This window comes from Henckelia pumila, chromosome 1, assembly GCF_033568475.1.
Source record: "Henckelia pumila isolate YLH828 chromosome 1, ASM3356847v2, whole genome shotgun sequence".
Taxonomy (NCBI): Eukaryota; Viridiplantae; Streptophyta; class Magnoliopsida; order Lamiales; family Gesneriaceae; genus Henckelia; species Henckelia pumila.
This window is the reverse complement of record NC_133120.1, coordinates 13,516,823-13,532,275: the sequence shown is the minus strand read 5'-3', so window position 1 is coordinate 13,532,275 and position 15,453 is coordinate 13,516,823. Positions and strand designations below refer to the sequence as shown.

Genomic DNA, 15,453 nt, shown 5'->3' with positions numbered 1-15,453 from the left:
ATACATCCGATGTGACTAAGGTTAGAGCTGGTCTTGTGTACTGCATTGTCACTGGAAAATCTGTTGATGCTGGGAGGGTGATTCAGGAGTCTATTATTGCTGCAGTTAGGGGTTCCTCGACTATCAGTTTACCCCACTCCTCTTTGATTACTCAACTTTGCCGATTAGCTGGTGTTGTGTGGGATGATACGGATCAGATTCTTCCAATTCGTGGTCCTATAAGAATTACTGGTGCACTGAGACGGGACAAGAAGAAGAAAGTAGCCAGTACTTCTGAACAGGCAGCTGAACCACCGCATGCCTCTGAGCCACTACCACACTTTGAGCCAGCACCTTCCCATTTGGAAGGACCTATGTCACTACCGACGCATCCAGCCACTGAGTATTCTACTCGTGATGATTCTACGGCCGTGCTTACTCAGATGAAGAAGCAGTGGAAGATGATGCGAGCACATATGACATATATGCATGACTTCACTGCCGCTCTCGCCCAGAATTATCCTCCCACTGTTGTGCCTTATCCACCTCCTCCGCAGTGGTCTTCTGATGATACTGCTGCTGCTGCACCTTCTTTCCATGGAGATGATGATGATGACGTCGAGTCCTGATGCTCGGTGTCGAAGGTATGAGTCCCTTGTTCTTTTTATTGTTTTTAATCATTAGGGACAATGATTACATTAAGTTTGGGGGGATGAATCATTTTTTGTTTGATTTTGCTGGTTGGTTGAGTTTTAATTAGTTGGTTGGTTGATTGAGTAGTTGAGTTTTATTGTGTGCATTATTAGATAAAATTTTTGTTTGATTTGAGTTGGGTTTAAAAGAAGTTGAGAAATATATGGATGCATGGCTGATGAAAAATATTTTTTGTGCTATAACTGAAATCCATGATTGTCTACCTATTTGACAGACATTTTTGAAAAAATGGAACCAATTAGATGAACAATTTCCTATATACTCTGTGATTAATTATTGAATCTGATTTTTGAGACATACAGACATAGATATGATTGAGGCATTGTTTGAAATTTTTGGGCCTAATTTTCATTGAAATAATATTATCTTTAGATGCCTATTTGAGCCTACACTTATATAAGTACATTGAGGTACGAGAAATCTGAAATTTGTTGAAAATCATCTTTAACTGCTGATGATTATTTTTTCTGCACTAATTGAAATTTGTATGATTTAATTGTGGATTGAGACTTGTCTAGAACCAGCTCAAACACTCTTCGAGGTGAAATACGGGCAAAAACTGAGATTATGAATGATTTAGGCGATTTTTCTGAATGCGTTTGAGCCTTTCAAGCTACCTAATTATTTATTTTATCCCTAGTACCTTGTTTGAGCTTTATCTGAAAATCGAATGGCATGCGTGTAAACGTGTGATTATACCCCCATTCGTGATTATTTCAAGGTACTACATTGACTACCTGAATAGCCTATACACTCTTTCCTACCTTTAAGAGAGTAAGTTGAATGTTAAATTGTTATATGCTCCTAGTTGATATTTGTGAAAAATGGAATGGTGTGGTGGTGAATTGAAAAGAAAAAAATGAAAAGAGGTAGTAGAAGAGAAAGAAAAAAAGTGTGAATAAAAAGTTGTGAAAAAGAAGAATGAAGAAAGTTGAAAAAAATGAAGTGAATTGAAGAAGAAAGAATGTGAAATTGTGAAATTACTCCTTATTTTGAATTCTTTTCATTCATTTGTAGCAATGAGCCAGGCCTTACATTATAAGCTGATTAAGTCCTATTGACCGAGTCTCAGTTGCCCAATATACTGGTGGAGAAGAGTTGCGAGAATGTAGCCTATGGACTGTTGATTGATGCTTTTAATGATTATGAATTTTGATCTAAACACGCAAACATGTTTATTCGTTTCATTAACCTAATTGTGAGTGTTTTTTGATTAATATCCTATTTTTGATCCTAGCTACCTTAAAAAGTCCTCATGATCTATGAATGTTTAAATTGAACTTGGATAAGAGTGTTTTGAAACGTGAGTTGCGGAGATTGTGAGTTTATGCGGTTATTTTGTTATGATTGAAACTTTCAAGTGTTAGTTGGGTGTGATATGATTGGATTTGATATTTTTGAAATCATTGTTGATGCCATTGCTCCATATTATTTCTTGGCTATTCTTGTTGGTTTGATAGAATGAGTTTTTTGGAATTTAATAGTTTTGCTCGGGACTAGCAAAAGTCTATGTTTGGGGGTATTTGATAAGTGTATTTTATACACTTAATTTATATATGATCTTAATTATTAATTATTTGTTTCGAGCAGATTTATGTGGTTATTTTAGTGTTTTTGTGGTTACAGAGAATTATTGATTTTATGTGAAAAAGATGAAATTGAAGAAGAAAAATGAGGAATTAAAAGAATAAAAGAAAATAAGAAAGAAGAGAAGAAAAGACAACAACGATCAGACAAGGAAGTGTAATTGGGCTTTTGTTATTGGGCCTTGATTTGAAAAAGATCAGCGCTTGTCATTAGCGCTCAAAGAGAGCTATCGCGCAAGAATTGTTTTGGCGTGAGAAACTTGAGATCAGAAGGCTATACGCGGGCGCATGGATTGTGGAGCGGCCGTTTGTCGCAAAGTCAGCGTTTGGAAATTTTTATCGGAAGGAAAGCTTTATATTTTTTATGGGCTTTTGATTGGGCTTTTTGGAGATACTATAAAAGGGAATTTTTCATCTGATTATTAAGGAAGCCGCCACTCATAACACAGAAATCAGAGGGTATGATCGAGAGATTTTTCTTGAAGGATTTCTAGAGCTTAACTGAAGAAAAAAGACGGAGTTTGATAGTCCGGATACGGCGTCGATGACGGATTTTTTTTTTTATCTTTTATTTACTTAATTCTGAACATGTTTGGATTTATGATTTATTGTTTTCAGAATTTTATTATGAACTAATTTTTTAGAGTCTAGAGGTCGGATGGAACCTGGTGTAGACACTGTCATGCATTCTTGATTTTATTGAATTGAGTTTCTTCTAGATTAATTGTTTTTTTCTAGAATTGATTGTCTTTTCAATTATCTGATCAATAATTGATTTGTTATATTTATTTGAAATCTGGCACTCGGGAGAGGAGATTTTGAATAGGACATTAGAAATTATACTGTTAATTGTTTATCTGACTCGGGAGAGCTTATAACTTTAACAGAGCTTTTAAAGAGAACATTGTTTTGTGATAGATCACTGCGATAAATTCTTAATAGGGATATTGTAATTGAATTGTAGTTGATAAACATTATTTGTTGCTCGGGAGAGGGAAATAATAAACGTAAGTGTTCTTGGTTATTAATTGATTGGAATTCATGAAGATTAATTAATTAGGATTGACTGTTGTTGAAACCAGGTGAAATCTATACCTCTAGACCATTTTTTTCTGATTGAGTTTAATCTAAAAGTTGTGTGCGTGCTATTACAATTTCATTGATTATTTATTTTATTGCAAAATTCTTGATTATTGATTTTCTTGATAAAGTTTAGACTATTTTAATTACAAGCACTAAGATTTTCATTTTACTCCCTGTGTGATCGATATCTGAATTATTCACTATATTAAAACTTGATACTCGTACGCTTGCGAGGAATTTTTCACAACACTCTGGTATTTTTTGTACGAAAAAAATATGGGTCTATGCGGTTGTGTATCGATTATCGTCAACTGAACAAGGTAACCATAAAGAATAAATATCCACTGCCTAGAATAGATGATTTGTTTGATCAGTTACACGGTTCAGCTATCTATTCTAAGATTGATTTATGATTCGGATATCATCAGCTAATGGTACGAGATGAAGATATCCCTAAAACTGCTTTCAGAACAAGGTATGTACATTGTGAATTTATTGTCATGCCTTTTGGTTTAACCAAAGCTCCTGTAGTATTTATGGGATTGATGAATAGAGTATTTCAAAAATACTTGGATGACTTTGTCATTATTTTTATCGATGATATCTTGATATATTCCAAGAATGTGCACGATCATGCTGAACATCTCAGAATCATCTTAAAAACTATGAGAAATGAGAAATTATATGCCAAGTTATCAAAATGTGAGTTTTGGTTGCAGAAAATTGTGTTTCTTGGGCATATCATTTCAGGTGATGGCATTTCAGTGGATCTAACCAAGGTAGAGGCTGTATTAAATTGGCCTAGACCTACATCAGTACCAGAAATACGGAGTTTTATGGTCTTAGCAGGATATTACCGCAGATTTATCAAAGATTTTTCCATTCATCAATCCCATAAATACTGTCGGAGCATTGGTTAAACCAAAAGGCATGACGATGAATTCATAATGTCCATACCTTGTTCTAAAAGCAGTTTTAGGAATATCTTCATCTCGTACTCTCAGTTGATGATATCCGGATCGCAAATCAATTTTAGAATAGATAGCTGAACCCTGTAATTGGTCAAACAAATCATCTATTCTAGGCAGTGGATATTTATTCTTGATGGTTACCTTGTTCAATTGACGATAATCGATACATAAGCGCATGGAACCATCTTTCTTTCGTACAAATAGTACCGGAGCGCCCCAAGGTGAAACACTTGGTCTAATGTACCCCTTGGCTAACAAATCTTCCAATTGATCCTTCAACTCCTTCAATTCAATAGGTGACATTCTGTAAGGAGCTTTGGATATTGGTTGTGTACCTGGCATTAAATCAATGCTGAAATCTATCTCTCGGACTAGAGGTAAACCAGGAATTTCATCAGGAAATACATCAACAAATTCTTTTACAACTGGAATATCTGTTACTGCTGGACTGGATTTCAATACATCAATAGCATAAATCAGAAATCCTTCTGCACCTCTCTGCAATAAATGGGTCATAGATAGCACAGATATCAAAGGGATCTTGGCTCGAGAACCCTTACCGTAGAATTTCCATTCTGATGCCATTTCTGGTCTAAAACGGACTACTTTCTGGAAACAATCCACCGTTGCCCTATACTTGGTTAACATTTCTATACCGACAATACAATCAAAATCTGATAATACAAGTACTATACAATCTAGATCAATCACATTCCCGTCATATTGCAATGAACAATCTCGAATCATTCGAACAGATATAATACCTTCACCCAAAGGTAAAAAAATAAAAACAACAGTAGGCAATGGCTCAGAAGATAAAGAATGCATCATAACAAATTGTTCAGAGATGAATGTATGTGATGCACCTGTATCTATGAAAACAGAGGCAGGATAACCAGAAAGAAAATAGTTACCTTCTATGACATCATCCGGTGCCGCCTGAGCCTGTTCCTCAGTAAGTGCAAAAACTCGAGCCTGTTGTCTAGGAGGTTGAGTCACAGTCTGGCTTCCTCCTCCTCTGGTTTGTTGTTGAGGTTGCTGAGGCTGAAATGAATGCACTGATTGCCTTTCTGCCTGAGGTGTGGGTCGGGAAGAACTTTCACCAATAGCTCGTTGAGGACATACCTTGGAATAATGACCTGGTTGACGACAAATATTGCAATTATCGGACACACCTCTGCACTGTTCACTCGAATGTCTTCCACCACACTTACTGCAAAAGACTCCTGATTCACCAGTTCTCTGACCTGCCCTAAACTGTCTCTGTCCACTAGAACTGGAAGAACTACTGTCTGCCCTCTTGAATTGCTTTCCCTTTGGCCTGAATCGAGAATCCTTTCTGCCACTGCTTCCTCCCTCAAATCTGGGAGATGGTTGCTGAAACTGTGGCGGATTCTGTGAAATGAAAGCTGATAAAAGCTAGGGAGATGGCTGTGTAATAAATGGTACTCCTCTTTGTCGCAAAATACCGGCTTCTGCTCCCTTAGCTTTGTTCAATGCATCAGCAAAAGTATTGGGTCGTCCACTGTTCACTAAGGTAAACACATCGGGATTAAGTCCATTGATAAACTGATCTGCCATTGCTTCATCAGTAGCTGCTATATGTGGTGCAAACTTCAAAAGACTTGAAAATTTGGCCACATATTCCTCAATATTCAAGTTGTCTTGCCTTAGATTGGCAAATTCAGCACCCTTATCCTTCCTGTAGGAGACTGGAAAGAAACGTTGATAGAACTCAGTTTTAACTACAGTTCAGGTGATAATCGTACCTCGTTGTTCCAATGCCCATTTGGTTGTAGTCCACCAACTTTTAGAAACATCGTGAAGTTGATGTATCACCAATCGAATACGACGATCATCAGTATAGTCGAGTGATTCAAACAGTTGTTCTATATCTTCAAGCCAGTTTTTACAATCAACTGAATTTTCTCTTCCTTTCAATTTTGTGGGTTTGAAAGACTGAAATCGCTTCAACAAAGTTTCCATTGGAGTAGCAGTAGGATCCATAGGGTCAATAGATGTACTACCCTGTGCATTCTGAGGTTCAACCACTGCCGGTGGAACTGGTGCTGGTTCAGCTTGGGGAACAGTCAATGGATGTCTAGTAGCTGGTTCTTTATGGGGAGGCATATCTGATTGTCAAACAGATTAGTGCATAAAAGATATAATATGCAGCAATTTATTCCATCTTTCTCTGATAAGCATTCTCATGCGTTCTCATGAGAATTCAGGTTCTGACTGAGGATATTCTGGAACATAATTGCATATATAGCATGCAGTAGCAATAAAAACACATAATCATGCAATCACATAATTATTGCAATATAAAGCATGCTAGCATATAATGCACATAATCAGATACAACTTGTAATCTCATACAATATCAAACAATCAAACAGACTCAATCTACCCCGCTCATCAACTTCTATCTCATTCCGGAAACTTATGCTCTGATACCACCTATTGTGGGGACCCGGGTTGCTAATCTTATCTTAGGGAAATTTATTGTAATTAACAATTAAACAAGTACTTAAAATAATTAAAGAAACAAGAGCTAATTTTTATTTTTTTTTTAAAATTACACTGTCTCGCTCGATCGGCATATGTTGGCCGATCGAGCGAGCTCAAACTTGAAGCTCTGTTTCCAAATTCGAGGCCTCGCTCGATCGGTAAAATTCTACCGATCGAGCGAGAACAAAACTCGCTCCATCTGCCAAGCCAGTTAATGGCCTCGCTCGATCGGTAAACTTTAACCGATCGAGCGAGCTCGAAATGCAGAGAATTCTGCTGTCAAACTTTTGTTGTCAAAGCATGGAAAATCAAACATAAACATTTATACATGCTACCAAATAAGTACATGCTATCTCATAATATCTTACAAGCTTCTAAACATAAGATACATAAACTACCATGTATTCAAACCACAATATACAAAGTTCTTGTATTATTTCTCGCATGGTTTAACAACTCAAAATACATGTCTTTATACTAAAACCCGTGTCCTCACTTGCTATGCTTCTATCTTGAGCTATCCTTGTCTTTTCTGACTAGCTCCTGCCCCACCTATTGCCATGCACACATACAAAACAAAGCAATAGCCGGATAACTCCGGTGAGAATAAAATCCCAATATAAACAACATAACATGCAATAAAGATAGCATCTCACCTAATGCTATAAAATACATGCAATGCATGTTTGAAGAATAGGCTATCAAAACTGTTATCAAAGGCTTGGTTCTTTGGGATCCCGAGGAATAAAATAACTATCAAACCACCGACACTCCCAATCGAGATGGCATCAAGTATTTTAATCCTTTGACTTTGGTGGAATTATAGAGAGTCTTCTGGCTCTGAAAGCGAAGGCTGCAATCCATGCCACTCAACTACAATCCGCCAAACGTCATATGCACTCTAGGCTTTGAACCCTCTGTGCTTATTAGGCTGGAGTTCAAGATGAATGCAACATATACTGTATGCATTAAAGGCTATAAAACATCTTGAACAACTAATCACATAAGCAAGCAAAGCAAGTAAAACATCTAATCACATAAAACATATAAACAATTAAGTATGTGATTAACAAGGGAATACTCGAAACGATAGCTAATTCGAGTGTTCTATCCCATCTGGATTAGCTGTCATTTATACCTTTCAATAACACGTCTGAAAGTACTTCAAGTCTGCAAAGACATCAATGATAAATCATATCAAACGGTTGCTCAAGTTCTCAACTCAAACTCAAATACAATGCTAGCAAACCTTGCTTCAACTTCTTCTCGTTGCGACTCGGCACTATCGATTCGTAAATCTTCGATTGAAAGATGAGAAATAACATGTCAAAGAGCTAACAAGATCAGATGCAACTCAAACCATGCTTCTTTGAATCAAAAATATCAAAGTCTTGACATTTTGAGAATCGACGGCGTAACGGCTACAAACCGGCAATCCAAACAATATCCAAAACAAGATATCAATCCCAACAACTCATTATATCAACTCAATCCCATCAAAAACATCATATTCAGATAAGGTAGGGTTCGAATTTAGCTTGCTAAAATCATATAAAATCCGAACGATAGTCTTTTTCCGAACCGTCTGCGAATACACGATCGGTACATCTGATATACGCATATATCGTAAAATCATAATTTTCCATCTTTCACATAAAAACAAAATCTGAGAAAAGTGAATGAAAATTGTACCAAATCGAAGGTCTCGGAGCTGTGATCGCAGATATATATTTCTTTCGAATTTCTGACAACCGGAACGCATGTTATCGAAGCTTTTACGGAACGAAAATGGAGTTCTTGAGGGTTGGAATGTTTCCTCTGTTCTTTCCTTTGTATTCTGATGGTTTTCACGTGCAAATGCTAGGAATAAGTGAAGAAATAGATAAATATAAGCCTATTTGTAGTTTAGTCCCTGAACTTTTTGCTATTTGCAATTCAGTCCCCAAAAAAGCGATTTAATTCAATTTCAATCCTTTTTAATTTAAGAATATTAGAATTTAATTCTAAACTCTAAATATTCCCAAATTAAATATTCTCGGATTAAAATTAAATAATCCCGGGTCTTACATTCCTGTTGTGGGGACCCGGGTTGCTAATCTTATCTTAGGTCAATTTATTATAATTAACAATTAAACAAGTACTTAAAAGAATTAAAGAAACAAGTGCTAAATTTTTTTTTTTAAAAAATTACACTGTCTCGCTCGATCGGCATAAGTTGGCCGATCGAGCGAGCTCAAACTTGAAGCTCTGTTTCCAAATTCGAGGCCTCGCTCGATCGGTAAAATTCTACCGATCGAGCGAGAACAAAACTCGCTCCCTCTGCCAAGCCAGTTAATGGCCTCGCTCGATCGGTAAACTTTAACCGATCGAGCGAGCTCGAAATGCAGAGAATTCTGCTGTCAAACTTCTGCTGTCAAAGCATGGAAAATCAAACATAAACATTTATACATGCTACCAAATAAGATACATGCTATCTCATAATATCTTACAAGCTTCTAAACATAAGATACATAAACTACCATGTATTCAAACCACAATATACAAAGTTCTTGTATTATTTCTTGCATGGTTTAACAACTCAAAATACATGTCTTGCTACTAAAACCCGTGTCCTCACTTGCTATGCTTCTATCTTGAGCTATCCTTGTCTTTTCTGACTAGCTCCTGCCCCACCTATTGCCATGCACACATAAAAAACAAAGCAATAGCCGGATAACTCCGGTGAGAATAAAATCCCAGTATAAACAACATAACATGCAATAAAGATAGCATCTCACCTAATGCTATAAAATACATGCAATGCATGTTTGAAGAATAGGCTATCAAAACTGCTATCAAAGGCTTGGTTCTTTGGGATCCCGAGGAATAAAATAACTATCAAACCACCGACACTCCCAATCAAGGTGGCATCAAGTATTTTAATCCTCTGACTTTGGTGCAATTATAGAGAGTCTTCTGGCTCTGAAAGCGAAGGCTGCAATCCATGCCACTCAACTACAATCCGCCAAACGTCATATGCACTCTAGGCTTTGAACCCTCTGTGCTTATTAGGCTGGAGTTCAAGATGAATGCAACATATACTGTATGCATTAAAGGCTATAAAACATCTTGAACAACTAATCACATAAGCAAGCAAAGCAAGTAAAACATCTAATCACATAAAACATATAAACAATTAAGTATGTGATTAACAAGGGAATACTCGAAACGATAGCTAATTCGAGTGTTCTATCCCATCTGGATTAGCTGTCATTTATACCTTTCAATAACACGTCTGAAAGTACTTCAAGTCTGCAAATACATCAATGATAAAGCATATCAAACGGTTGCTCAAGTTCTCAACTCAAACTCAAATACAATGCTAGCAAACCTTGCTTCAACTTCTTCTCGTTGCGACTCGGCACTCTCGATTCGTAAATCTTCGATTGAAAGCTGAGAAATAACATGTCAAAGAGCTAACAAGATCAGATGCAACTCAAACCATGCTTCTTTGAATAAAAAATATCAAAGTCTTGACATTTTGCGAATCGACGGCGTAACGGCTACAAATCGGCTATCCAAACAATATCCAAAACAAGATATCAATCCCAACAACTCATTATATCAACTCAATCCCATCAAAAACATCATATTCAGATAAGTTAGGGTTCAAATTTAGCTTGCTAAAATCATATAAAATCCGAACGATAGTCTTTTTCCGAACCGTCTGCGAATACACGATCGGTACAGCTGATATACGCATATATCGTAAAATCATAATTTTCCATCTTTCACATAAAAATAAAATCTGAGAAAAGTGAATGAAACTTGTACCAAATCGAAGGTCTAGGAGCTGTGATCGCAGATATATATTTCTTTTGAATTTCTGACAACCGAAACGCAAGTTATCGAAGCTTTTACGGAACGAAAATGGAGTTCTTGAGGGTTGGAACGTTTCCTCTGTTATTTCCTTTGTATTCTGATGGTTTTCACGTGCAAATGCAAGGAATAAGTGAAGAAATAGATAAATATAAGCTTATTTGTAGTTTAGTCCTTGAACTTTTTGCTATTTGCAATTCAGTCCCCGGAAAAGCGATTTAATTCAATTTCAATCCCTTTCAATTTAAGAATATTAGAATTTAATTCTAAACTCTAAATATTCTCAAATTAAATATTCTCGGATTAAAATTAAATAATCTCGGGCCTAACATTCCTGCTGTGGGGACCCGGGTTGCTAATCTTCTCTTATGGCAATTTATTATAATTAACAATTAAACAAGTACTTAAAATAATTAAAGAAACAAGAGCAAAAATTTTTTTATTTTTTTTTTAAATTACACTGTCTCGCTCGATCGGCATAAGTTGCCCGATCGAGCAAGCTCAAACTTGAAGCTCTGTTTCCAAATTCGAGGCCTCACTAGATCGGTAAAATTGTACCGATCGAGCGAGAACAAAACTCGCTCCCTCTGCCAAGTCATTTAATGACCTCGCTCGATCGGTAAACTTTAACCGATCGAGCGAGCTCGAAATGCAGAGAATTCTGCTGTCAAACTTCTGCTGTCAAAGCATGGAAAATCAAACATAAACATTTATACATGCTACCAAATAAGATACATGCTATCTCATAATTTCTTACAAGCTTCTAAACATAAGATACATAAACTACCATGTATTCAAACCACAATATACAAAGTTCTTGTATTATTTCTCGCATGGTTTAACAACTCAAAATACATGTCTTGCTACTAAAACCCGTGTCCTTACTTGCTATGCTTCTATCTTGAGCTATCCTTGTCTTTTCTGACTAGCTCCTGCCCCACCTATTGCCATGCACACATACAAAACAAAGCAATAGCTGGATAACTCCGGTGAGAATAAAATCCCAGTATAAACAACATAACATGCAATAAAGATAGCATCTCACCTAATGCTATAAAATACATGCAATGCATGTTTCAAGAATAGGCTATCAAAACTGCTATCAAAGGCTTGGTTCTTTGGGATCCCGAGGAATAAAATAACTATCAAACCACAGACACTTCCAATCGAGGTGGCATCAAGTATTTTAATCCTCTGACTTTGGTGCAATTATAGAGAGTCTTCTGTCTCTAAAAGCGAAGGCTGCAATCCATGCCACTCAACTACAATCCGCCAAACGTCATATGCACTATAGGCTTTGAACCCTCTGTGCTTATTAGGCTGGAGTTCAAGATGAATGCAACATATACTGTATGCATTAAAGGCTATAAAACATCTTGAACAACTAATCACATAAGCAAGAAAAGCAAGAAAAGCAAGTAAAACATCTAATCACATAAAACATATAAACAATTACGTATGTGATTAACAAGGAAATACTCGAAACGATAGCTATTTCGAGTGTTCTATCCCATCTAAATTAGCTGTCATTTATACCTTTCAATAACACGTCTGAAAGTACTTCAAGTCTGCAAAGACATCAATGATAAATCATATCAAACGGTTGCTCATGTTCTCAACTCAAACTCAAATACAATGCTAGCAAACCTTGCTTCAACTTCTTCTCGTTGCGACTCGGCACTCTCGATTCGTAAATCTTCGATTGAAAGCTGAGAAATAACATTTCAAAGAGCTAACAAGATAAGATGCAACTCAAACCATGCTTCTTTGAATCAAAAATATCAAAGTCTTGACATTTTGCGAATCGACAGCGTAACAGCTACAAACCGGCAATCCAAACAATATCCAAAACAAGATATCAATCCCAACAACTCATTATATCAACTCAATCCCATCAAAAAGCATCATATTCAGATAAGGTAGGGTTCAAATTTAGCTTGCTAAAATCATATAAAATCCGAACGATAGTCTTTTTCCGAACCGTCTGCGAATACACGATCGGTACATCTGATATACGCATATATCGTAAAATCATAATTTTCCATCTTTCACATAAAAACAAAATCTGAGAAAAGTGAATGAAAATTGTACCAAAGGTCTCGGAGCTGTGATCGCAGATATATATTTCTTTCGAATTTCTGACAACCGGAACGCATGTTATCGAAGTTTTTACGGAACGAAAATGGAGTTCTTGAGGGTTGGAATGTTTCCTCTGTTCTTTCCTTTGTATTCTGATGGTTTTCACGTGCAAATGCTAGGAATAAGTGAAGAAATAGATAAATATAATCCTATTTGTAGATTAGTCCCTGAACTTTCTGCTATTTGCAATTCAGTCCCCAAAAAAGCGATTTAATTCAATTTCAATCCTTTTTAATTTAAGAATATTAGAATTTAATTCTAAACTCTAAATATTCCCAAATTAAATATTCTCGGATTAAAATTAAATAATCCCGGGCCTTACATTCCTGTTGTGGGGACCCGGGTTGCTAATCTTATCTTAGGTCAATTTATTATAATTAACAATTAAACAAGTACTTAAAAGAATTAAAGAAACAAGAGCTAAATTTTTTTTTTTTTTTAAATTACACTGTCTCGCTCGATCGGCATAAGTTGGCCGATCGAGCGAGCTCAAACTTGAAGCTCTGTTTCCAAATTCGAGGCCTCGCTCGATCGGTAAAATTCTACCGATCGAGCGAGAACAAAACTCGCTCCCTCTGCCAAGCCAGTTAATGGCCTCGCTCGATCGGTAGACTTTAACCGATCGAGCGAGCTCGAAATGCAGAGAATTCTGCTGTCAAACTTCTGCTGTCAAAGCATGGAAAATCAAACATAAACATTTATACATGCTACCAAATAAGATACATGCTATCTCATAATATCTTACAAGCTTCTAAACATAAGATACATAAACTACCATGTATTCAAACCACAATATACAAAGTTCTTGTATTATTTCTTGCATGGTTTAACAACTCAAAATACATGTCTTGCTACTAAAACCCGTGTCCTCACTTGCTATGCTTCTATCTTGAGCTATCCTTGTCTTTTCTGACTAGCTACTGCCCCACCTATTGTCATGCACACATAAAAAACAAAGCAATAGCCGGACAACTCCGGTGAGAATAAAATCCCAGTATAAACAACATAACATGCAATAAAGATAGCATCTCACCTAATGCTATAAAATACATGCAATGCATGTTTGAAGAATAGGCTATCAAAACTGCTATCAAAGGCTTGGTTCTTTGGGATCCCGAGGAATAAAATAACTATCAAACCACCGACACTCCCAATCGAGGTGGCATCAAGTATTTTAATCCTCTGACTTTGGTGCAATTATAGAGAGTCTTCTGGCTCTGAAAGCGAAGGCTGCAATCCATGCCACTCAACTACAATCCGCCAAACGTCATATGCACTCTAGGCTTTGAACCCTCTGTGCTTATTTGGCTGGAGTTCAAGATGAATGCAACATATACTGTATGCATTAAAGGCTATAAAACATCTTGAACAACTAATCACATAAGCAAGCAAAGCAAGTAAAACATCTAATCACATAAAACATATAAACAATTAAGTATGTGATTAACAAGGGAATACTCGAAACGATAGCTAATTCTAGTGTTCTATCCCATCTGGGTTAGCTGTCATTTATACCTTTCAATAACACGTCTGAAAGTACTTCAAGTCTGCAAATACATCAATGATAAAGCATATCAAACGGTTGCTCAAGTTCTCAACTCAAACTCAAATACAATTCTAGCAAACCTTGCTTCAACTTCTTCTCGTTGCGACTCGGCACTCTCGATTCGTAAATCTTCGATTGAAAGCTGAGAAATAACATGTCAAAGAGCTAACAAGGTCAGATGCAATTCAAACCATGCTTCTTTGAATAAAAAATATCAAAGTCTTGACATTTTGCGAATCGACGGCGTAACGGCTACAAATCGGCTATCCAAACAATATCCAAAACAAGATATCAATCCCAACAACTCATTATATCAACTCAATCCCATCAAAAACATCATATTCAGATAAGGTAGGGTTCAAATTTAGCTTGCTAAAATCATATAAAATCCGAACGATAGTCTTTTTCCGAACCGTCTGCGAATACACGATCGGTACAGCTGATATACGCATATATCGTAAAATCATAATTTTCCATCTTTCACATAAAAATAAAATCTGAGAAAAGTGAATGAAACTTGTACCATATCGAAGGTCTAGGAGCTGTGATCGCAGATATATATTTCTTTTGAATTTCTGACAACCGAAACGCAAGTTATCGAAGCTTTTACGGAACGAAAATGGAGTTCTTGAGGGTTGGAACGTTTCCTCTGTTATTTCCTTTGTATTCTGATGGTTTTCACGTGCAAATGCTAGGAATAAGTGAAGAAATAGATAAATATAAGCCTATTTGTAGTTTAGTCCTTGAACTTTTTGCTATTTGCAATTCAGTCCCCGGAAAAGCGATTTAATTCAATTTCAATCCCTTTCAATTTAAGAATATTAGAATTTAATTCTAAACTCTAAATATTCTCAAATTAAATATTCTCGGATTAAAATTAAATAATCCCGGGCCTAACATTCTTGTTGTGGGGACCCGGGTTGCTAATCTTCTCTTATGGCAATTTATTATAATTAACAATTAAACAAGTACTTAAAATAATTAAAGAAACAAGAGCTAAAAAATTTTTATTTTTTTTTTAAATTACACTGTCTCGCTCGATCGGCATAAGTTGCCCGATCGAGCA

General features: G+C 36.3%; 1 long non-coding RNA gene across 1 annotated transcript; it reads right to left on the bottom strand.

Moving 5' to 3' along the window:
- Positions 1-9,324: 9,324 nt before the first annotated feature.
- Positions 9,325-10,277, bottom strand: LOC140863133 (uncharacterized). Its single transcript, XR_012143854.1, has 3 exons — positions 10,215-10,277; positions 10,104-10,135; positions 9,325-9,517 (listed from the first exon to the last, which is right to left on the bottom strand). It is a non-coding gene; the product is annotated as an uncharacterized lncRNA (long non-coding RNA).
- Positions 10,278-15,453: the final 5,176 nt, after the last annotated feature.